The following is a 24,761-nucleotide window of genomic DNA, read 5'->3' on the forward strand; positions in this document are numbered from 1 at the left end:
GACCCCCCGCCCTACCCTTAATCGCCGTTTCCATTTGAATTGGAAGGGTGGCCCAACCCTCCCTCTTCAAATTAGTTTGGACGTCTGACGCCGTCAATGGTAGCCAATGAGTTAAAGATTATAAAACGACTGGTTAAATATGCCAGTGTGCTACGTTGTCTCGTACAAATTGACTGTTGAGATTGTCCTTTAGTGGAGTTTAGGAATGCGCTCAGTCTAATCCATCAGGTGCATCACCATTCTCTCTCTCCCTCTCGCTCTGTCAGACATACACACACACGCACACGCTCTCAGTATCGTCACTGAGAAAAGGTTTTGCCGGCGCGCTGTACCAGACAAACTATACTAACAAATGCGTGGGAACTATTTCGTTCGCCTTCGCTTGTTCCACGAGGACGAGGAAATAACACGTGATGAAGTGAAGTCTGATCGGATTTTCTTTCTCCCCTTTTGCACCAAGTTGAAAATTTGTGAGGAAACGCCTCTTGGAAAATGTGCTAGAGGGGTTCCTAAATTGGCGCTTTCAAACCCATTTGCCAACTAAAGGATTTTTTACCCCAATTAACTCACGCAAGGTCCGACAGCTGTTTTTTTCTCTTCCTGTTGCAGCGTGATCGACCAACGTGACTGAGGGTGGAAAATAAAAGTGAGCCCAAAATTTCTCAGTGCGCGCAGCTTCTGTTGAAACTCCAAATATTGATTAACTTTTGACATTTGCAGTCTCAGAATGGCGCACCCCTCCCTTTCATACAACCTGGTCAGGTGGGAGACATTATTGGACATGTGAGTCCAAATAGCAGGACCGGTGCGCACCAGACGGAGCCACAGAGGGCTGCACCGCGCAAAAAAATCTCAACATTTTCCACAGTCGGGCTTCGGCGCGTGTGCACGGCAGCATTTCGGCGACGTTCCTGGAGAAAAATGACTTTACACGGACTGATCATGGCCAGAGGATACTGATTCTTTATGGTGTTCTCGGAGCAAGAAGCCCTTGGCTGGATCGTCCAGTAATTCCTGGACATCCTCTTCGCTTTTAATGACAGTCAAGGTAAGTTTGACCTGTCAAATTCTGTCTATTCCTAATGGTGACTATTGTCATATTTTAATGTATTTGTTCTTAAGTAACATCTGGATGCATATGTTTTGAAAGAATGGGAAATGTTGCCTGTCCATGAGACCTACGTGGCCATGCTTGGAAGGAATAGCATGAAAATGCATTAATTTATCTTTGTTATTTATTTTTAGTTTATTTGAATGTGTAGCTAATCTGTGTGGTTGATGGTGCTGTCCATGGTTCTGGATTGCTTCTTTCGCTTGTTCACTGGTGCACACCAGTTAGGTTTATTTATTTGATTTTTCCCTTTCCTTTTTAACTTCTTGGTTATTTAATGTATAACACTAAGTCATTTTACATTGATAATCAACACTTCAACCTGTATGTTTCTTATATATATATATATATTAAATATTTTAAAGGGTATAAACATCTGACAAATAGGCAGACTGCCATTAGTTCTCACCCTCTCCATTTCCACTTTACCTACTCATGGACTGTGCAATATAGAGCTTCATTTGAATGGTGTGCCACAAGTTAATGAGATCCAATGTGAGACAATTGTCAAAATTTCAGTAGACCCTGCTGGAGAAATAACAATTTAGACTTTTTTTTTAGTGCGGTAGTATAGTTGGCATGGAGTAAATCTATGCTTCAGCTTATTATAATATATTCATTGTTATTTTATTATTCTTTTTTTAATCATACAACATTAGTGTACACTAGACTATAGATGTACCTTATTATATGGCTTGGAGTGAATGAGCTGCTAAAACAGTCACTTCAGGGTGATGTGACGTATTTAGTATAGTCTGACTGTTGCACTATACCAGTGAGTTAATTCCTGCATGAGTGCATTAGAGTGACTCTGAATAAGGCTGCCATCATTTGCCATCATCGAGTCTTCAAGTAATATGATTGGATTGCACACATAAACAAATATAATGCTGAAGAAGGACAGGCTTTCACTCTGGCATCTCTCCCTGGATGAATTTTATGCTTCATGCTGCAGAATTGCTGCAAGTCCCGAGGTTCCGCCTAAAAGGCTTTATAGTAATAAAATGCCCTTAAGCTCTGTGGCCAATCAGGGGCAATTATTTCCCAATGAACTTTGAAACCCTTGGGACGACCTATCAACACACTTGAACATTCATGTTTTGCCAACTTTTCTTTCTGTCAGCTAAGGTGTCTCAACAAAGAGATCATATCACGTAGTAAGCTTATGTCATTCGTTGATTGACATCTAAATTCAAATTGTTGAGAAGACCTGAAGCGTCCATTCTAATACATAGCATTGCAAAGAGAACCAGCCATGCTTGTTGACAATATTTCTGACAGCGCGACATGAAGACTCATCTATGAACAACCAAAGGAGCGATCAACACATTATCTCCGACATGCGGTTAACATAAATGTTATTTTCCTTGAGTCACAAGCTCTCATAGTAACAACTAGGATATTTACAAATAATGTGCTGCTGCAAAACCAGAAAATTTGCTGTGAAATCATCATTTTAAAAAACAATGATGACGAGGCAAACAAACACATGCACCCACTCACGCATACAACATCCTTTAAACAATTATCATCCATTTTCTCTTCCTTCAAGGTTGAAAACAATTTGTTCGGTTCATCGTTTTGCTTTGATTTAGATTTGAGTTCGCAATAAGAGATAATGGATATTTACCGCATATTACCCAGTATTAAGGTGTCACCATAACGAATTATTCATATGTTCATTTCCACACAAGAGAAAAAAACAAAGTAAATCCCTGTTACATTTAAGATTATTGAAGCATTCAAACCTACAGTGGTATGAAAAGTAGCTGAACCTTTTGGAATTTCTCACATTTCTGCATAAATTCACCATTAAAAATGAGCTGATCTTTGTCAAAATCTCACAGATGAAAAAACAGCGTCTGCTTGAACTAAAACCACCCAAACATTTATAGGTTTTCATATTTCAATGAGGATAGTTTGCAAACAATGACAGAAGGGGGAAAGAATAAGTAAGTGAACCCTCTGCCTAAAGTTACTTAAACAGCAACTGAAACCAATTTTTACCAAACAATTTAAGTGAGGTGTGTGTGCCCAATCACTGATGAGTGGTCGCCCTGCCCACTATAAAACACACACCTGGTAAGAATTGTCTTGATGAGAAGCATTGTCTGATGTGCATCATGGTTTGGTCAAAAAAGCTGCGATCAAGGATTGTTGATTTGTCTAAAGCTGGGAAAGGATACAAAACTCATCTCTAAAAGTCTGGATGTTCTGGATCAATTGACAGTCAGAGAAGATGTCTACAAATGGAGAGAGTTTGGCACTGTTGCTTCTCTCCCAAGGAGTGGCCGTCCATCAAAGATGATGCCAAGAGTTCAGCGCAGAATACTCAAAGAGGTAAAAAAAAAAAAAAGAACTCTAGAGTGTCTGCGAAAGACTTGCAGAAATATCTCTGTGCACACATCAACTATATGTAAAACTATGGCCAAGAATGGTGTTCATGGGAGGACTCCACGGAGGAAGCCACTGCTGTCTAAATAAAAACATTGTTGCTCGTTTAATGTTAGCAAAAAGGCTCTTGGACATTCTATAGTTTTGGCAAAATATTTTGTGGACTGATGAAACTAAAGTTGAATTATTTGGGAGTAACACACAATGTCATGTGTGGAGCGAAAATGGAACAGCTCACCAACATCAACACCTCATCCCCACCGTGAAGCATGGTGGAGGAAGCATCATGATTTGGGGCTGTTTCAGCCCTCAGGCCCTGGAAAACTTGCAATCATTAATGAAAGAATGAATTTAAAAGTTTATCAGGATTGTTTGCAGGAAAACCTGAGGCCGTCTGTCAGAAAGTTGATGCTGAAATGAGGATGGATGCAGCAACAAGACAATGATCCAAAACACAGAAGTAAATCAACTTTAGAATGGTTTCAGGAGAAAGAAAATACACATTCTGGAGTGGCCAGTCAAATCCAAATTTGAGCCCTATTGAGATGCTGTGGCATGACCTAAAGACAGTGATTCATGCCAGACATCCCAGGAATCAGTCTGAACTACAGCAGTTTTTTTTTTTTTTTTAAGAGAAGAATGGGCCAAGATTAGTCCTGATCGATGTGCCAGACTGATCTGCAGCTACAGGAAGCGACTGGTTTGCAGTTATTCCTGCCAAAGGGGTGGGGGTGGGGCACAAAATATTAAATGTGATGGTTCATTTACCTATTTTACCCCCTTCTGTCATTGTTTGCATACTATCCTCATTAAAATACGAAAACCTATCAATGTTTGGGTGGTTTTAGTTAAAGCAGACTCTGCTTTTTCATCTGTATGATTTTGACAAAGTTCAGATCACATTTGATGGTGATTTTATGCAGAAATGAAAGAAATTCCAAAAGGTTCAGGTACTTTTTCATACCACTGTAATCTAACTGACAAATGTGTATTGCAAAGGTTTGAGTCAGATATTTCAACATCCCTCCATATCAATGGAAAATCAAAGTTTCTATGATATGAAAAGTGTAAAGTCATACTGGAGTTGTAATGTCTTGTGTACATTTTTTCTTAAAATCTCTCCTTATTTTCTTATTTCATCGCTAGTATCTTTTTATAATTCTTCCTATCCCAGCTGACTTTGAATGAGGGACAGGATATCCCCAAGACTGGTTGCAAGTCAATCACTGGTAACAAATAAACAAACAAATTAAACTCACATTTACAATTTAGGGCAATTTTAATCAGCCCACTTATTTCAAATGTGTGAAGAAGAACAAGTACATGGAGAAAATATCTGCAGAGAACTTGCAAAAGTTGAACAGGAAGACCCCTCTTTTGAAAGAAGTACCGCAAAAAAAAAAAAAAAAAAAAAAACATACCCAGAATTTACTATTTGGCACTTGCTCACATAAACTCTTAGGCCATTGGTGATATGTTGTATGAGGTCTTGTATGTTTTTTATGCTAATGCAACGGTCAGTTTTGCATACATTTTGATCGTATTTTTATTTAAATTTATAGACAGTTTGAGAATTGTATGTATTCATGGGCATTTGCTTTTAGAGGTTCGATTGAACATCTGAAATGTTCCCATGAGCAGTGTCTTGTATGAATTTGCACGGAAACATGCACACACAGACGTCGTGTTTGAGTTAGTGGGGGTGGGTGTAGGCAGAGCAGTGACTCTCAACAACCTGAAAGTAACCAGACATGATTTGAATAGGCAGAAATTAGATGGGTTAATAAGCAAAACGAGACGCAATTCTGCAAAGATAAGAAAAAATGTATAACAAATGTAAGAAAGATGGACAAGAGAGACCTGGAGTTACAAGCAAAGGGGAGGCTTCAAGTGCATCAGAGCGACACGGGGTGAAGATGAGAGAGGGATCAAGTGAAGAGTCAGGGGAGATGGAGGCTAAGCGTACAGTTGGAGGGGATAAAAACAAAAAAGAGGAGAAGAAAGGGACCGTGAGTCAGATGCTATTGGGGGCTGCTGAGAATGCTGGCATTATCCAGTGGGGTGAAACAATGGCTGTACAACTGTGTGCTGAGGGCAGCCACATACTGTGCCTGGAGAGCTTCCCACTAAGGGCCAAAATGGAGAAGGAAAAAAAAAAAGTGAGAGAGAGAAGGGATGAGAGAGCGCAAGCACGTGAGAGATGGAGAACAGGAAAATGAGAGCGATAGAGTCGATATTGTACAGTAAGGAACAAAAAATATGGAAATTTGGCAGGTAGAGGCCCGAACACCAGCAGCACTAGAAAGACATAGATGACTCAGAAGCAGAAGCACAATAGAAATCTATATATTTGACCGAATACAGGAAACATAATTTAATTATTATGAATAAACAATGTTCAGTTTCTTGCAAATTGTCCAACAAATCTATGGATAACTATCTCAACTGCACTCATTTTGTAAAGATTTATAGAAAGACAAGACTGCACATGGAAACTGTGCTTCGTATGGACAGTACCATTTAAGCCAAAAATTCGTAATAGCTAGCTACACATTTGATCCCTGTAATGATAAGATAAATGTCTCTTAATTTCCACATACCACAGAGAAGAGCACCACATTTGAAAAGTTAAAAGAAAAATGGCTAAAAGAGGTTTCAAAATCTTTAAAACACTAAGCCACTGTGTCATATCTCAGGCCCCAGTCAAATGTCAATGAAATCCCACTAGACCTGGAAAAATTGAGGCTACTTTGTCATAACATAATTGCAGCACATGTTTGACACAGTATGTCATCTAGTAAGCTGCAATATATCCAATAGATTGTCAGAGCAGTACAAAGTCCTAGGCCAATACTAAATTTTATGTCTGCGTTAATTAAAAAAAAAAAAAATCCCTATCCTCGCTCTTATTTTTCTACGTGATGTGTAGGCAGAATATAAGGCACACTAAATTGCACACACCAGTATAAAATGCTAAAGGAAATGTCAAGTATTTTCAGTTTGTTGGCATAGTTAGTCAGGTAACTGCACAGTGCAATAATCAGTGACGCAAACAAAGGAATAGTGGGCGAGTTATGACTCATGCCGAAGGTGAAGTGTGTCACAAGATGCCAATTTAGCCATCTCCAAAAAAAAAACAGAAAAACTGAAATGGTGAAAAACAGTTCAGTGTTAAATCACAATTGACTTCTACAAAGTAGGGGTGTAAGATATATGTAAAATCTGAATTGACGCGGCGACTGGCTTAGAAACAATCCAATCAAATCGATTGAAATGCAAAACACAGTCATCATTTTTTATTTTAATTAAGTGGAATGATATTCCCTCAAATTTCTGAAATGTTTCAGCAGCAAAATTGTTGATGGTGTCAAAATTTCTTTTGTATATTTTTTGTTGCTCTAGGTCAGGGGTCCCCAAACTACGGCCCGCGGGCCGGATACGGCCCACCTCCACATTTGGTCCGGCCCCTGGAACTTTTTTTTTTTTTTCCAATAGTGTTATTTATTTCCTGGCTTTTTTCTGTGAAGAACCCAGAGAGGGTTATTTGGTTATTATCTATTTAATTAATAGTGTTATTATATTATATTATATTATATTATATTATATTATATTATATTATATATTTTGGGCTGTCAAACGATTAAAATTTTTAATCGAGTTAATCACAGCTTAAAAATTAATTAATCGTAATTAATCGCAATTCAAACCGTCTATAAAATATGCCATATTTTTCTGTAAATTATTGTTGGAATGGCAAGATATGACACAAGACGGATATATACATTCAACATACTGTACATAAGTACTGTATTTGTTTATTATAACAATAAATCAACAAGATGGCATTAACATTGTCAACATTATGTTAAAGCGATCCATGGATAGAAAGACTTGTAGTTCTTAAAAGATAAATGTTAGTACAAGTTATAGAAATTTTATATTAAAACCCCTCTTAATATTTTCGTTTTAATAAAATGTGTAAACTATTCAAACAAAAAATAAACTAGTAGCTCACCATTGTTGATGTCAATAATTACACAATGCTCATGGTGCTGAAACCCATAAAATCAGTCGCACCCAAGTGCCAGCAGAAGGTGACAAAACACCAAAAAACACAAGTAACAAATGGACATGACACTGTGCTGTCATTTTAATCTGTTTGAGCGGGGCATGTGCGATAAATGTGTCAAATATTTTAACGTGATTAATTAAAAAAGCCCTAATTATATTATATTATATTATATTATATTATATTATATTATATTATATTATATTATATTATATTATATTATATTATATTATATAATTATTATTATTTTTATTTTATTTACTTTTGTTCCTTGAAGAATCCAGAAAGGGATTTTTGATTCTGGCTTTCTGAAAAACAATAATTTTTTACATTTAGGCACTCCTGCAATCGTCACACTTTTTCTGTTACAAACCCCTCATCAGAGAAGGGAAATGTTATATGGCCCTCACAGGAAAAAGTTTGGGGACCCCTGCTCTAGGTGAAAGTTAACTGATTATGTTAAATGTCTACATAATACTGAAAACTCAATATTGCATCGTCATCAAAATTGATTTACAGCGCTACTACATATAGTAGTTGTTGATCTTTGCGTATTTCAGCAATTATCTTCCATCATGCTTAATGTATTGCCTTTAGACGGTTTTGAGTGAATAAAGATGAGCAGTAAATTATATTATTTTGAGATTTTTTTTCCTTTTAACACATCCTGCAAAAGTGAGTCACATATGCCTCCCAGCACACCAGGCTGTTGACTCATGCACAATCACCCACAGGCCCTGCTATCGTGTCATAGTGAATATGACCACAAGTGCGTGTCACCACCGGGATAGTGGTTCAAGCATGCGTGCTTGTGACAGATTGCATCCAGAGGACTATTAATGTGGTAGCTCAAAGAAAAAGATACAACGGTTGGTAAAATAATACCAACACCTTGTGAAAATAAAGTTGCTTAGTTGCTGCTAGACAAAATCTCAAGGTCATTGGCATTGCATCATTTCTAATTCTGAGACTGTTGAAGGAGACGGTTGGACGCTCCCTAGTAAAGCAAATATCAAATGATGAAATAAACTGCTTGACTGTTTCCTAAAGATCACAAGCTACCTCATTTTTTCTCATAGTTTAGGCTGGTCAAGTAATAAACACAGGTGGTCCAAATTCAGTGAAGTTTAAATAACCCTTGGGAAAGTCTTTAATTCTTTTGTATCCGTGTGATGTACAGTTGTTTGTGCTCCACCAATCAAAATGTGCCTTCTTAGTTCTAATTGGACTTGCTTAACTGACAAGCAGCTGTTATTGTTGTGGGTAACATGAGAGGGTTGGTTTCATCAGAAGACTTCTATTCCTCTTCTTGCTTCCAGCTTGCTTGTTTCTACCAGTCTGCACTGGCAGTTTTAATATAATCATTATATCATGCTTACTTCACTCTGGAGAGAGTGGTTGTTGTTACAGATGAAGCCATTGCATTTCTTTTCCACCAGTATGTCTTCCTACTATTAGTGTTAATGTCACATCTATTGCTCTATTGTCCTTTTATAACAGACAGGCAATTGTGAAAATAAAACCTACATCCTCAGCTAGAAGAGAACAGTGTTTAAAATTTGTGCACTTATTTGCAAGCAGAGTTTCGTGTTTGTGTTGTTCTTATAGTTTGAAGTTAATCCACGTACATCCACCAGAGTGTAACAATGGTTACAAACCCACGCAGGCACACATTTCAACCTAATCTCCAATGACAAGCTGCAGTGTGTGGCCCATCACACGACACCCCATTGAAAGATGCAGTACAGCATGTGTCGGGATTTGTGATAGATCATGTCAGGGATTTGCATGAACCAGTGATTGATATGCATAAATGCAGTAGACTATAAATAAACTCTTGGATTAATTTATAAATTGGTATAAATGGCTAATGTGGTAACATCCATACCAAATTTGTGCAAAATTGACACATGAGTAGTAATAGTAGAACTCATATTTATTTAATTGTGCCTATAAGACAGAATAAAGCGAGTACACTGCACTACCCTCCTCACACAATCCCATCACGGTTGAGTCAGGGACATGGCAGCCACAGTAATAGGGTGGTAGGTGGATCCCACACTTTTCTTTTTGGTGTGGCTCCCATGGTGGGGCCTCTTCTTCGCCAGGGCAGCCGGTGGTGGTGGGGGATTCTGGGGTGGGGGTTTTGGGTTTCGGTCCTGCGACGCCCTGCGGTGGCTTCTCTGCACTCTCCACATCCTTTCCCTTCTCTTTTCTATATGGGTATCCTACTTGGGCCCTGGCGTGAATGGCCGGCCAAGTGCCGGTGGGTTGGCAGGGTGGGGATCCTGTCCTGCCACGGGCCTAGAGGGCTGTGGGTGGCTGATGGGCAGGTGCGGGGGTCGGTGGCGTGTTCCCTCATCCCTTCCCTAAAGGCCGGTTAATCGGGGCGCGAATGGTCCAGGGGACCACCCCTGGTCCCGGGGGGATGGCGGAGCTGTGGGAGGAGGAATGGGCCGCGCTGGCTCACCCCCCAGATTGGTGCCGTTGCCTTGAGGCGGGCCTCGTGCAGCATTTCCACTTGTCTGCAGGATTATCATACGTCTGATAGGATTCACGCATGACTGGGTGCAATTATACACACTCAAGTATAAAAACTGTTGGTGCCAGGATTAGTGATCAGGCAGCATAGAATAGAATATCAACATATCCACACTTACAAGTGATTTACATAATACTGGGTTCTGCACCTCACATTGCTGATTTGAACGCTCCACCCCGCCTAATCACATCTCCTTTTTCACTCACCCCACCACCTCTTTCTCTTCCGTCATCAGGCCCATCACATGGCATCCACGGGAAATAAATTTAGCTAAAGATAGCACCACGAAATTCATAGGTAGTGTAGGTGTTGAATGTATTTCTTGTTGCTGTTTGTTCTTCTCTTTTTTCTGTCTCTCCTCTTCTATTTTTCTTCCTGACCCCCCCCCAAGTCCTTCCTGCTGGCTGATTTCTCCTAATAAATGAAACACAATGAATAATCACTTCTTTTCAGACCATAAGAATACTCAGATTGTCAAAGCAGCTGAACAGGACAGGTTTAAAAAAAAAAAAAAAAAAAAAAAAAAGATAGAATAAAGACAGTCAATGCAGTGTCTGCATGTATTTTCTAGAAAGCAGCAACTGGTGTGCCACTGGTGTCACTGATTGTATGTACTGTATTTTTCGCACTATAAGTCAAAGTTTTTTTTTGTTTTTTTTTTAGTTTGGCAGACGGTGCGTCTTATACTCTGGAGCAACTTATGTGTGATTATTTACGGTCGGATCGGGCCGACTTCTCTCACGCTAACTTTAAAAAAATATATATATATATATACAATATATTCATATATTTATGCCAAACGATGTATGGATGTTAAATAAAATAAATAATTTGGATAAAACAGAGAAGGTACTGTGCATGCCTGCGCTCTCTTTTCAATCTTCCCCGCCGCGAGCATCCTGGTACTTCTTTTTCGATATGGAGCAGCTATAGGGGTGAAAAACAAACTAAAGACAGAGGAATTGAAAAGCAAAAAACTGTGGTAGGAGTGGGATATGGAAAGGATTCAAATTGATTGTTGAACATACGGAAAACCTGTGTCGGCTTCGCTGAATGTAAATGAATGTGGCGCTTTGGTCTCATATGAGAAATATATGTAACAAACTTTTCCAGCGTTATTTCGTTGTGTAAATGCATTTATAATGATCATAAAAATGTGTAGACTATTTAAACATTGAGAAAACTTGCGCTTTTTTTCTGCCCACTCGATGAGATTAAAATAAATGTCAAATCCACTATCCGCCTGTTAGAACAGACACGCAAATAGAAAAGATATAAATGTTTATTGAATATCTATCTTAAAGTCTTGTTTAACTTGGAGAATTCGTTACAAAAGACAGGCTTTTATCATCAGAAACGTGATCACCAGTGTTGTTAATAACGGCGTTACAATATAACGGCGTTACTAACGGCGTTATTTTTTTCAGTAGTGGGTAATCTAATTAATTACTTTTCTCATCTTGGCAACGCCGTTACCGTTACTGAGGACGGAAAGGCATGCGTTACTATGCGTTACTATATTGGTCGAAAAGTCTGAGGGAGACGGACTCACCGAGACGACAGAGCAGAGCAGGCAAGAAAGTTGTGACGCCGAGCAAACGCGATGCTAGGTAGCTCCAATAATACATGTTGTAGCCGATAGCCGCCAAACTACGCCCGCATGTTATAGTAGATATGGTAGACATGGTAGATAACACTTGTACTGTATATAGATATAACTAGATGCAAAATGACAGACATGGCACTAAATGCGTTAGTAGATAGCCGCCATCTTAAAGCAGTAGGCTTTTTAGGAGCGCTCTGTTGTAGAGAACCTTCCTAGCGAACCTAAGTAACTTTTTATCTAAAATACGTCTAAATCGGCAAAATCTTGACTTGAATCTATCTTTAAATGATGAAACGGTTTTAAAACTTTAATATGTCAAAAGTAGAGAGAAGGGAACTAATGCAATAATGGGAGCAATTTTAACAACTTTTAACAGTTGATTCAGGGTAAAGGATTGGGCTCGGGCCAATTGTACCAAAAACCTCCATAAAAAACTTCACATAGTGTGGCCAATGTTGTGTTTTTTTTTTGTTTTTTTTGTTTTTTTTTTTGAAGGGAAAAAAAAAGTAATTATCACCAATTACTTTGCCAAGTAACTAATTACTCTTACATTCAGGTAATTGAGTTACTAACGCAATTACTTTTTGGGAGAAGTAATTTGTAACTATAATTAATTACTTTTTTTCAGTAAGATTAACAACACTGGTGATCACACAAAAAGCAACCACGCATCGAATCCCCGTATTTCCACCTTATCCTGATTCCTCACAAATAAAACATAAAATTTTTGGGGTTTTTTTTCGGGCTCGTGCCTACAAATAAAGCATAAAATTTCGGGGGGTTTTTCGGACTCGGGCAGGCAAATCAAGTTAATTGATCGGGCTCGGGCCGCAACGGGCTTTAATAGACCCTACCCACCGACGTCACAAAATCATGTGCTCGCTGTATGGTTCCGCCCACTTGTCCGTCGTTTTGTGTCTGTATTATCAATGGTCTCAATTGATCGAGCAATTTATAATGCATTTCATGGAAGACCCGGTGCTTTCGGATGCCGTAAACTCACTTGATGCGTTGCATAAAAGGCGTTATGTGGAAAAGCTTCAGTTTATCCATTCGCCAGATCCATATTTGATGCCTAAATCGATGTTTTTCGACCCGCTGTCTCCGCCGTATTTGCCTGACATCTGCTAGCTACCCTGAACTGTACAACTATCTTGTCCACACAAAATCAGCCTATTCTCACGAAAGTTTGAAAAACTTTAAGAGCTTGGAGGCTTATAAATACTTCGTTGCTGGTTAGGTGAAACAGGTCCTCGTCCACGAAAATTTGGCAGGAATCTATCTTGTGCTTGGAAAGGTGAGTTACGAAATTTTCAATTCAAAATCTTTTGTTATTGCTAACATCCACTGTCAAGTCTAATGTATTTCATGTCGTTTGTCAATGGAGTTAGGGCTTTTAATGTTTATATGGTTTAGCGATAGCACCCTCACTACATACATACGTGTATGTTGTCGGCGATTAGCCTAGCAATGATCTTAATTGTGGTTGTCAGCCCAAAACCCTCTAAATATATATTAAATGCATCTTACCAGATATAAAATGACTACTACATAATCTGTGGTAATCGTTTGGAGCCCAGTTTTCTCGTCGAATTGCAGCAGCCCATCTCACTCTCTTCTCTCCGGGTCTCTCGGAATCCGGTAGAACTTCAAGTCTCTCCGTCTTCTCCGTCTATCTTCTCTGTTATTGCAACCGACCGCCACACACGCCTTCACCATTTTGATTATTAATGTTAACGAGCAGAAAAACACGTCGTAAATAGGAGGAATGTACGTAGCCGTAACAGGGAAACATGATGTGTTGACGGACAATTGGGCGGCACCAGTCAGGAGGAAGGAGTTGTGACGTCACGTGGGTAGGGTCTATACCCACGGGCCGGTCGAGTGGGGCTAGATTTTTTAGGCCCGATCTATCTAAATTCTAGCGTCATGTAATGTTATCATACCGTACACCTATTCAGCCTGTTGTTCTGTATTGTATTTTAAATTGCATTCGTTGCGCATTTTTGACTGGTGCGACTTATACTCAGGTGCGACGTATAGTCCGAAAAATACGGTAGTTGTTTTCAACATGAGGAAACAAAGTTGATGATGTAGTGATACACTTACCTAGCTTTGGTGCAGTCTGCATGAGTTCAAGTTTTCGCTCAACAATGGTGTGAATGTAAGTGAATGGTTGTCTGTTGCAGTAAGATACCTTGTGACTGAATGCAAAGGAGTTCAGGGACTAGTCTGTCTTTCACCCAAAGCCATCTGGTTTCCAGCTTCATGTGATCCTAAACAAGATAGGTGGTGGAGAAAATGGATGGATGAAGGGATAGAGGTAGCTTTTGTATGTCCCCTTCACACAGCCACCATGCTGTGTCTGTAATGCTTCTAATACTATTCCAGAAAAGATAACGCTGTCACATGTTCAACTCCTGGTTCTCCTCCACATTAATCAACGTGCCCTTGAGAAAAATACCCAACCCCCAGTTTCATAAATGTGGATTTCCCCCATTCATCTTACTTAATTATCTACCTCTTTGATCAAATTTGGTTCAGGAAGAGAAAGCAATTGTGGATATGTTCAATTCCGATCAAAATCCCCCCCAAGCAACTTGCTGCTTGGGAAATGATCAACTTCCACCTTGGAGCACCAAGATATCGGACTTTGAAATGACTGTCCCAAATCTAAATAAATAATATGGTGTAAAAACTGAAATGTACTACTCATGCAAAACATGATTGAGGAAGATGAGAGAGGGAACTTGTTGTGCAATCACTTTCATTCACTCCCTCTGGTGAATCTTCCTTTTATTTTCTGCTGTATTTTATATGCATCCCTGCACATGTTAAGGATTTTCCCATCACATTATCATCATCTAACATGCTCAAGGAAACATCAGCTGTGCTTGAAAGACAAACTAGTACGAGTTAACTAGTGGCAGTGACCCAATCTTTGATCAATAGTGGGTCCTTGACTTTTTATTTTTATTTGAAGAGGTCTTCAGGCCCTGAGACAAGCCCTTGAAGAAAAGTACCTGCAGACTTAGATTGATTCAATGCAATTACTATCCAGCCAGTAGCGGGAAAAAAATGTGCCTTATAGGTTTTTGTGCCTGTAAACATAAGGCAGTGCAATGGTCAGGTTTTCTCTCCTAGTTAATTTTTAAATACAGCAGTTGTGCCTTCAATCAGTTGTGTGTTTTGACTCCCATCTTAAGTCTGGTACTTCTCATGATGTCTCGCCAATTTATAGTTATCCCTTACGTCCTTCCTTTAAGGTCTTTGATTTTAATTGAACCAAAAAGTAGTAGTGTTTAATGTTAGCGTTCTACTAGGATGATACAAAGTGTTCCATTGACCCAGAACAAGAAGGATATAACTTTATCGGTACAGAGTCCTAGTTGTTGCATTAGATTCCCATTTCCTTCTCGCTGTGACTTTGTGACATACACGGATATGCGTGTGGGCTTTTGGCACGCCTTTCCCGCAGCAGTTTTGTTACCTGTCACTGCAGACACCAGCGATAAAGGCAGACCCCAAGCCTGCTCTACCATCACTAAGTCATTTTGACGGACAACACATCCCATCGTTCAACCCCTATCTGCTCACTGCTTAGTGATGGGAGCAAATGGCCTCCTCTAACGACAAATTGTGACCTTTTCCAAGACAGAGTGGTCCAAGTATAGCCTTAGAATGTTCATGAACGGATCATTTAGCATTTGTGTGGAGTGTATAAATTGACTTTGAATTGATGTTTTGTGTTTTTTTTCTTCCTCAGAACAAACGAATATTATAAAAATCAGTGTTGCTTTGTTAGTAAAATCTTATTTCTTTCTTGTTGAACTAAACCTTTGGATATCAGTGGGCCTGCTTTAATAATTGGCATCCATTAGTTGCAGAAGCTATGCCTGGAATGCTAGCTAATCACAGTAGCAATCATAACATGCAGGAAGACAGCCAAATGGTGTCATCTGGTCACTCTATTCTAATATATGATGTTGGAGAGCTGTTCCATTTTTCCTCCACACATGATGTTGTGTGTTGCTCTCAAACAGTTCAACTTTGGTTTCATTAGTCCACAAAATATTTTGCCAAAACTTCTGTGGAGTGTCCAAGTGCCATTTTGTGAACATTAAATGATCAACAATGTTTTTTAGACAGCACTGGCTTGCTCTGTGGAGTCCTCCCATGAACACCATTTTTTGCCATGGTTTTACATATAATTGATGTGTGCACAGAGATATTGGACTGTGCCAGTGATTTCTGTAAGTCTTTAGTAGACACTCTAGGGTTCTTTTTTTACCTCTCTGCGTATTCTGTGCTGAACTCTTGATGCCATCTTTGGTGGACGGCCACGCGTTGGGAGAGAAGCAACAGTGCCAAACTGTCTCCATTTGTAGACAACTTCTCTGACTGTCGATTGATGAACATCCAGACTTTTAGAGATGGTTTTGTATCCTTTCAGGCTTTATACAAATCAACAATTCTTGATCGCAGGTCTTCAGACAGCTCTTTTGACCGAGTCATAATGATGTTTTTTTTTTTCATTTGTGTGATTTTGACAAGGATTTTATGCAGATATGTGAGAAATTCCAAAAGGTTCAGATACCTTTTAGTACCCCTGTAGCTCTTGCGTGTTTTGTATGTTGTACAGTTTTTAATGACTAATTAAAAACTTTCAGCAACTAAAAATACTGCTCTGGCAGTAAATTGATGGACTTTTTTCTACAATACTATGCAAAATAACAGTCATAGATAATCTACTTTAACTATGTTGAAAAGTCAAAATAGGCACTAGTTGATGAATTCGATTGGTCATTGGATAGCAACGATGTTATTCCTTAAATAAATTTGGCGAAGTGAAATGTGAATAAATAGCAATATATTGAAGCAATATTGATTGATTTTTTGGCTCGTATTCTTTTTCCTTGTCCTTTTATGTTTGTTTAGCCATTTGATGTGAGGCAATTTTTTTTTGGACTCAGACATAGTAGTCATAATAACAGTAAAACATTGGCCAATTATGGGGAAAAAGACATTTGTTCTTAAAAATAACAAATATGAGGCCAACAGTGCTGTATCTCTGTACAGGAAGCTGTCAGGAATATGAAGTTAGGAAACTAAAATAATTCCTAAAAGAACAACGCTTAATTAGCACATTTCTCAAAGTAAAATTTTAGATACACTACTCTGAATTGAAATATACTAGCACAATGTTTTTAACATAACAAAAACATGACAAAGGCTAGATTCAGAAACGAATATTTTGCTTCTTTAGGATTAATTGAGCATGCTTTCTATTCATTGCTGACTTTATGTCCATGTCCTGATTTTGATTTAAATTAAAGCCACTTTGAATTGCATTGCAAGTTCGCCGGTGACAATATAGACGTTTTTGCGATGTGTGCAAGGCTCTTCTCTCACCCTCATCACTCTCATCGTAATAATAATGGCACTCAGTGCCCATCACTCCTAATGAAATCTTACCTGGATATCTCATTTGTTCACCTGCTGCTGCTGTTGCTCTGTGGTTTCAGGAAGAAAAGTGATGTTTTCTATAAACGTGAGTCTGTCAGAAAGACTGAATTGTGCATTTAGTGAAAGGTTTGCTCAGTCAAAGATACCAAGATGATGGAGCATCATATGATATCATTCAAACCCTTGATTCGTCATCTCTTTCTGCCTCTTGGCAAAACCAGATTATTCTTTGGGGCCAACTTCCTTTCATGCTGGATTGTGACACACATAGACTTTAACGCACAAACACACTTCACACACACACATAAATACAGGTCCACAGTTCACACAAAGCTGGGAGCTGCAGGGGTGTAAATGTCAGCGCTCACTCTGTCTATTTGTTGATAGATTTGATTGATCGTGGTATACCGACTGTGCGTGTGTGCACAATTTTATATATGGCTTTGTGAGGACATGGGTTTTATACAGTGAGAACCTTTTGGTAAATTGAAAACACCAACCTCAGAATATATACAAGAATTACAGCACATAAGGATGTGCATCTTTGTATGCATGTTATTCATTTAAATTTCATCATGTGCTTCCTGTCAAAATGGTTTTGCAAGCATTTAGTGATTAACAACTTGTCAAATCCCACGCGCAGGCAAGTTTGAAATGAAACCATATCCTCCTCCCTGTGACATTATAAACCTGCTCCTTCTTCCAAAGTGTTACAATACATTAGTCAAGGATCCTTATGATGTGACGTTGAAGTTCTGGAATTACGAGTAATTGCTTTAGTCATACAGCATGACATCAACCATCAGCTGAAGAAGACATTGATGTCATTTTTGAGAAAAAACCTGATAGGATTGAGTCATTTACAGCACATGCTGTATATATTTTGACATTTTAAAACTACCGGAAACACTGGGATGCATTCGTTATAGCACCAGTAGAAACCCTTAGACATATACATTAGTTGTTACAGTGTATCACAAAAGTGAGTACACCCCTCGCATTTCTGCAGATATTTAAGTATATCTTTTCATGGGACAACACTGACAAAATGACACTTTGATACAATGAAAAGTAGTCTGTGTGCAGCTTATAGAGTTAATTTATTTTCCCCTCAAAATAACTCAAAATATAGCCATTAATACCTAAACCCCTGGCAACAAAAGTGAGTACACCCCTTTGAAAAACACGTACATCCCTAAATGTCCAAATTGAGTACTGCTTGTTATTTTCAGTCGAAAATGTCATGTGACTCGTTACAGCAGTGCTGTCAGCATTGCTGCAGAGATTGAACAGGTGGGGGGTCAGCCTGTTAGTGCTCAGACCATACGCCGCACTCTCTATCAAATTGATGTGCATGGCTGTCACCCTAGGAGGAAGCCTCTTCTGAAGACGGTACACAAGAAAGCCCGCAAACAGTTTGCTGAAGACATGTTAATAAAGCACATGGGTTACTGGAGCCATGTCCTATGGTCTGATGAGACGGGCGGGTTTTCTTGTGTACCGTTTTCAGAAGAGGGTCTTCCTGGGGTGACAGCCATGCACACCAATTTGATGTAGAGTGCAGCAAATGGTCTCAGCACTAACAGGCTGACACCCCACCTCTTCAATCTCTGCAGCAACTCCTGTAACGAGTCACATGACATTATGGACAGAAAATGACCAGCAGTACTCAATTTGGACATTTAGGGATGTACATTTTCTCAAAGGGGTGTACTCACTTTTGTTGCCAGGGGTTTAGATATTAATGGCTATATTTTGAGTTATTTTGAGGGGAAAATAAACTAACGCTATTATATAAGCTGCACACAGACTACTTTTCATTGTATCAAAGTGTTATTTTGTCAGTGTTGTCCCATGAAAAAATATACTTAAATATCTGCAAGAAATGCGAGGGGTGTACTCACGTTTGTGATACACTGAATATTAGGGGTGTAATGGTACACAAAAATTTCGGTTCGGTATGTGCCTCGGTTTTGAGGTCACGGTTCGGTTCATTTTCGGTACAGTAAGAAAACAAAATGCAAAATATAAATGTGCTAGTTGTTTATTACACACCTTTGTGCTTTCAAAAAGAGGAACATTAGCCTATATAAAGCTAGAAGAATATGTAGAATTCTGCTCAAAAAGTAGCAGGTATTTAAAGATAATCCAACAACAATTTGCCTTTCAGACCCCGCGTATTGGTCAGCTTTCTTTCTGAAAGAAAGAAGAAAAAAGAAGTCCTGTGCTAAAGATGACAAAGACAATGACAAAGATTTTAACATGTATTTTACAAATGGAATGCCTCAATGAATCATTTTTTTCCCTTATGAACGGTTTTCAAAAGCTTTATTGGTGGATTTTCTTAAGGTAAAGCGCCACACAGAAATTGATAAATTTAATTGTGTAAGCAGGATCTGTGTGTTATTCTTATTATTTAATTACAGGTGTTTTAGCTCATTTCAATTTATTTTATTTAAATGGGCTATTATTTATTTTATTATGTGTTTATATTATACAAATGTGATGTAGTATTCATTTATATTGTATATTTTATGTTGTATAACTTTAGTTCTTATGTGAATACTGGACTGTCTCAGAAAATTAGAATACACAATATTCTAATTTTCTGAGACAGTTCTGTACATTAATCCACCATTTAAAGCAGGGGTGTCCAAACTTTTTGCAAAGGGGACCAGATTTGGCGTGGTAAAAATGTGGGGGGCCGACCTTGGCTGACGTCCTTTACATAGAACAATATACAGGACTGTCTCAGAAAATTAGAATATTGTGTATTCTAATTTTCTGAGACAGTCCAGTATTAGTTCCTACTTGTTTTGATGTGGTAGGAGGGTTTTGTATTGAACACGGGGCCGTGTTGGTTATTATTATAGTAGAGAAGACAGCAGAAAATCAACACAGACAAGTCTACTGTGCCCCGATCTACCACTCAAGAGATCTGATGGACTCAAAAAGTGGGTTACGATTGCATATTAGTTTGAAAATCGACCGGATCCACCGTACTTTTACACGAGTGACTTCCGGTCTGCTACTGGTAGTAGTATTGACGCAGGAAGGTTGCATCTTGCGTCAAATAATAAACTCTGCCGTTCTTTTCACGTGCGTCGTGTTGAGCCGCTTCTTGGACGCGTCTAACACGTGGCCGCACTGTGACTGGTGTGCATTGGCTGATTGACTTTAACGCCCGCGTTTCACTGCGTTCTCGCGGCGGCCACGTTGTCGCGCCGTTGACATTTCTGGGTTATACTGTCCTCTCGTGTTGGTCCTCATTATAGTAGAGAAAAATGAGTAAATATAATCTATACAAAGAAACTGTAACCTGATCGACTCACAGCCTCGAAAAGTAAGGGTTACATTACGTCAGAAACTCGTTCGATATGCCTCCGTTCCGAACCAAGCACCACGTACCGAAACAGTTCAATACAAATACATGTACCGTTACACCCTTACTGAATATGTGAAAGAATATCTTTTTTTGGTGTGTGTGGTTGCAAGCGATTGCGTAGTACTTTATTATTTTAGTCTGGTAGTAATAATTACTTCAAAACTTTAGAGATTTTTTATGCAGTCCAGCCGTTTTTAAGTCTGCAATGAATAGAGTTGATGATTTATACTCCAGCCACCCATAACATCATTACCACTAGCACAATATTTAATTTGTAATACAAGAACTTTGTCAAATGTTTCCTTTACAACGACAATAACGCCCAGTTTTGATTGACACTATTTCGGGAAGTATAGAACAAACAATATGATTTGTGCATAATTGTGGCAGTAGTTTGCTTCGGTGTAGAATTAATCAATGTGGCTGCGTTTGTTCAGAGACTATGAATCGCACGGTAGTCAAACTTGTTGGGATGGTGCATTTTGCGGGATACATTTTGCAGGGTATATGTGACCCTTCAGGTGCAAATTGTTTCAGTGCTTTTCAGATGGGCGCGGTGGTCTTATTTATTCATAGGCATCTTGGCTGTAAAGATTATTTGTGTGTGGCCATAATGCTAAGGCAGAGTGGGCAGGACTGAGCGCACAGCCAGGGGTAGGTGCGCTAGTGAATTTTGTTATTGTGCTTTGGAAGCCTGGGAAAGATGAATGGTGTTTCTATTTTTTTCAAGGGTGAAAACTGATTTGACTGGGTGTAGTTCACTCAAAAGCTGAACTCATCTAAGCAGAAATCAGCTTTCTTTCAGCCCTAAAAATTATATGCAAAAGAGACATCTAATGGATAGTGTTAGTGTCTTTCTGTTTTGTTTTTGTGTCACTCCATTCATCTACAGTACCTCTCTCTTGCTGCATCTTTGTAAGATATATCTGACTCCCAAATGCCGCACATGTATTCTGAGGAGCCAAGTGGCGGGAGCTGACAGACTTATGGCACAGTCGTCATGGCTGATGGTGATGGCCGTGTTTGGCTGCGCAACTTACTGCCACCCTGAATCATCAGCCCTTGTTGATCATAAAGCTGTAATCACAAACACACGACAACAGAAAAGTCACAGTATACACATAGGCATTAAAGTAAATGCACTTTAAACAAAGATGCACAGGCACTTTAGAGATACAACTATATTCATGGGGATTATAGAAGAACACAGCGACAATTTTACCGAAGTGTTTTAAAAAGAAACTACCACACAATCAAGGATGGAAATGCTACATTTTAATAGCATATTGCTTTATGATGAAGTTTTGAGGTAGCTCTTCATTTTTTTAGGTGAATTGAGATTTTTTTCCACCTCCTATTTTGGGTTAAAACTAATAGATATTACTAGCGTTATAACATTCAACGTTCATACATACTATATTGCAGAATTAATAGCCTAATATGGCTTAAATTGAAAATATTCATCCAAATATGGTCCTTGTAATTTCATCACAAAACGGTATGAAAGGGTAAGTAGAATGTGGGTGAACTAGATCTACAATATCTTGACCTAACACTTTAAGCTTAAACCTAAATGAATGTTGACCTTTCAAAGGAGTCATATCAAATAAAAAAAGAGCATTTAAATATTCTTCTGATAGATGGATGATGATACTAAATTAACGTTTATCAACATTTTGTGACATTTTTTAAAGTGATGCGCCGTGAGATTTGTTTCTTTTCTTTTCTTTTCTTTTTTTTTTTTTTTTTGTAAATGTGGAATAGAGTATGTGCCTTGGTGGCTCAATAAAAGTTAGGAAACAGTGGAAATTATGCTTGTCAGCTTTGGTGCTTTTAACTCTCCAGTTGCTTTAATGCAGTACTTCTCAAATAGTGGGGCGGGCCCCCCCAGGGGGGCGCAGAGCGATGCTGGGGGTGGCGCATGTGACCTTGGGGAACATACTTTTTATGTCGTACTAGAAGAAAGTGTAATTGCACATCTACTCAGTGGGCAGCAGTGCCGCTCTCATTTTCAGCGTGTGTGCAGTACTTTTGAACCAAAAAAGAGCACACAGCAAAGAGCACTGAAGATATGAAAAGCTAAGACAAGGAAATATGACGAAGCATATGTAGCATTTAGCTTTTAGCTTTGTCTTTTAGTACAGTGGGAGACGAGGAAAGACCGGTCCGTCTACTTTGTCTAAAAATGTTCGCAGCGGACAGCAGGAATTATTTTTTTCAGCGAGTGCCAAATATTGCCAGCAATCCTCTCGCTTTGTCAGTGTTACATCAGTAAACCAGCGAGCACGGTTAGCATCATATAAGGTGGCATACCAAGTTGCTCAGTGCAATATAACCCCACACCATAGCAAAGGAGCTGATACTGCCTGCAGCAAAAATAAAAACTGTCCCTCTGCCCACTGCCATGTCGTTTTTGTTCTATTAATTTTTGTTTTTTCGGTCTAATTGTTTGACATATTGTCTTCATGCTTGATGTTGCTAATCAATTCGAATTTTTTATTATTATTTATTGATTTCATTAAACGGTCAAAAAAATGTATCGAGTGTATTTTTACAGAATTATGTTATTTATTTATTTTTTTTAACACTTTATTGAAAGTTGATCTATATTTTAATATTAAAAATAACACAATGTTATGCAGAGTTGTACTTATCATAATAAGAATTTTATATACAAATGATACTACAGTTGGGGGGGCGGAACGTTTATGTCTTTCTGGGGGGGGCATAACAGAAAATAATTGAGAAGCACTGCTTTAATGCAATGTCAATAATAGTATGCTCTCAGTTTTGAATGGGATTCTGAGAATGTGAGAAAAATGAAGTTGAAATTAAGTAAGCAAAACATTAAAACACTTTTTTGTAAAACAGAAAAAAAACAATGTTAAAAATTAGGTTGCTAGTGTTGTTCCTTTAGGGCATTGGTGACATATAGCTTAAAGGGTACCACGGATAGAAAGACATGTAATTCTTAAAAGATAAATGTTAGTATGAGTTATTCTAATTTGATATTAAAGCCCCTCTTAATGTCAACATCTGATAAATCTGAGAAGGAGCAGGATGCTCATTGAGCTGGACAGCGCTTTTACGTGACAAAAATAAGGTGAGACTTTATCAGACACCATTAGATGTCTTAGTAGAGGCAAACTGCATCAACATTTTTGTGTGCTGTGATGCAAAAAAAAAAAAAAAAAATCAAACTGCTGTGTTTCACTGTATACCCTAATAATATGTAAAGCAAACGGCAGCTCTGGATGCTAACTATCGCCATAATAATATTGGAATAAGTTGGATCATACAATAGTTTACGTGAAAATCTGCAAACATTTCTTGACATCACATCCTGCTCCGTCACTAGAGCAGGAGAGTGCTGTCACTAGCGAAGTTGACACATGAACGCTACTCGTCTCATCCCGTCTTTCCTGTTCATTTTGCTGTCCTTCTCATTAATATTCCGCTCGGGTTCAAATTGGAAGGGCAGAACCGAAGACATGTTTATCTACCGTATTTTTCAGACTATAAGTCGCACCTGAGTATGTCGCACCAGGCATAAAATGCCCAGCGAAGAGGAAAAAAACATATATAAGTCGCACCGGAGTATAAGTCGCATTTTTTTGGGGGGGGGGTTTACTTGACTAAAATCCAAAACACAGAACAGATACTGTATGTCATCTTGAAAGGCAATTAAAAATTAAAATACAATAGAGAACAACTTGCGGAAAAGGTATACAATATGATAATGTTACATGATGCATGAACAACAAAATGCGAACTTGGCCGCTATGTTAACGTAAAATAGTTATTAAGAGTTATTCAGATAACTATAGCATAAAGAACATGCTAACACGTTTACCAAACCATCAGTCACTCCAAAAACACCAAAATAACATGTTAAATGATATAATAATGTGTTAATAATTTCACACATAAGTCACTCCAGAGTATGAGTCGCACCCTCAGTCAAACTATGAAAAAAACTGCGACTTATAGTCCGAAAAATACGGGTAGTTAAAGAAGTGGAAGTCCGGCAGTGTACCCATGTGACGTCACCGCCCATTGACGTAAAAAAAAATGTTATTAAAATTGTTTTATTCGTTTTAATCATTTTAATAAACAAATTTTATTAAAATGAAAACATTAAGAAGTATTTTAACATCAAATTGGTATAACTCCAGACTCAAAACACAC

At 38.5% G+C, this 24,761-nt stretch overlaps 1 protein-coding gene across 2 annotated transcripts in view; it reads left to right on the forward strand.

Annotated features, from left to right (window-relative positions):
- Positions 1-303: 303 nt before the first annotated feature.
- cacna1ia (calcium voltage-gated channel subunit alpha1 Ia) overlaps positions 304-24,761 on the forward strand; it is a 284,448-nt gene continuing 259,990 nt past the window's right edge. For both annotated transcript variants that reach the window (XM_057860633.1, XM_057860634.1), the window contains exon 1: positions 304-1,048. The gene's annotated coding sequence lies outside the window, so the exon portion shown is untranslated. The remainder of the gene's footprint in view (positions 1,049-24,761) is intronic.

The sequence above is a fragment of the Corythoichthys intestinalis genome, chromosome 16 (genome assembly GCF_030265065.1).
Source record: "Corythoichthys intestinalis isolate RoL2023-P3 chromosome 16, ASM3026506v1, whole genome shotgun sequence".
Lineage (NCBI taxonomy): Eukaryota > Metazoa > Chordata > Actinopteri > Syngnathiformes > Syngnathidae > Corythoichthys > Corythoichthys intestinalis.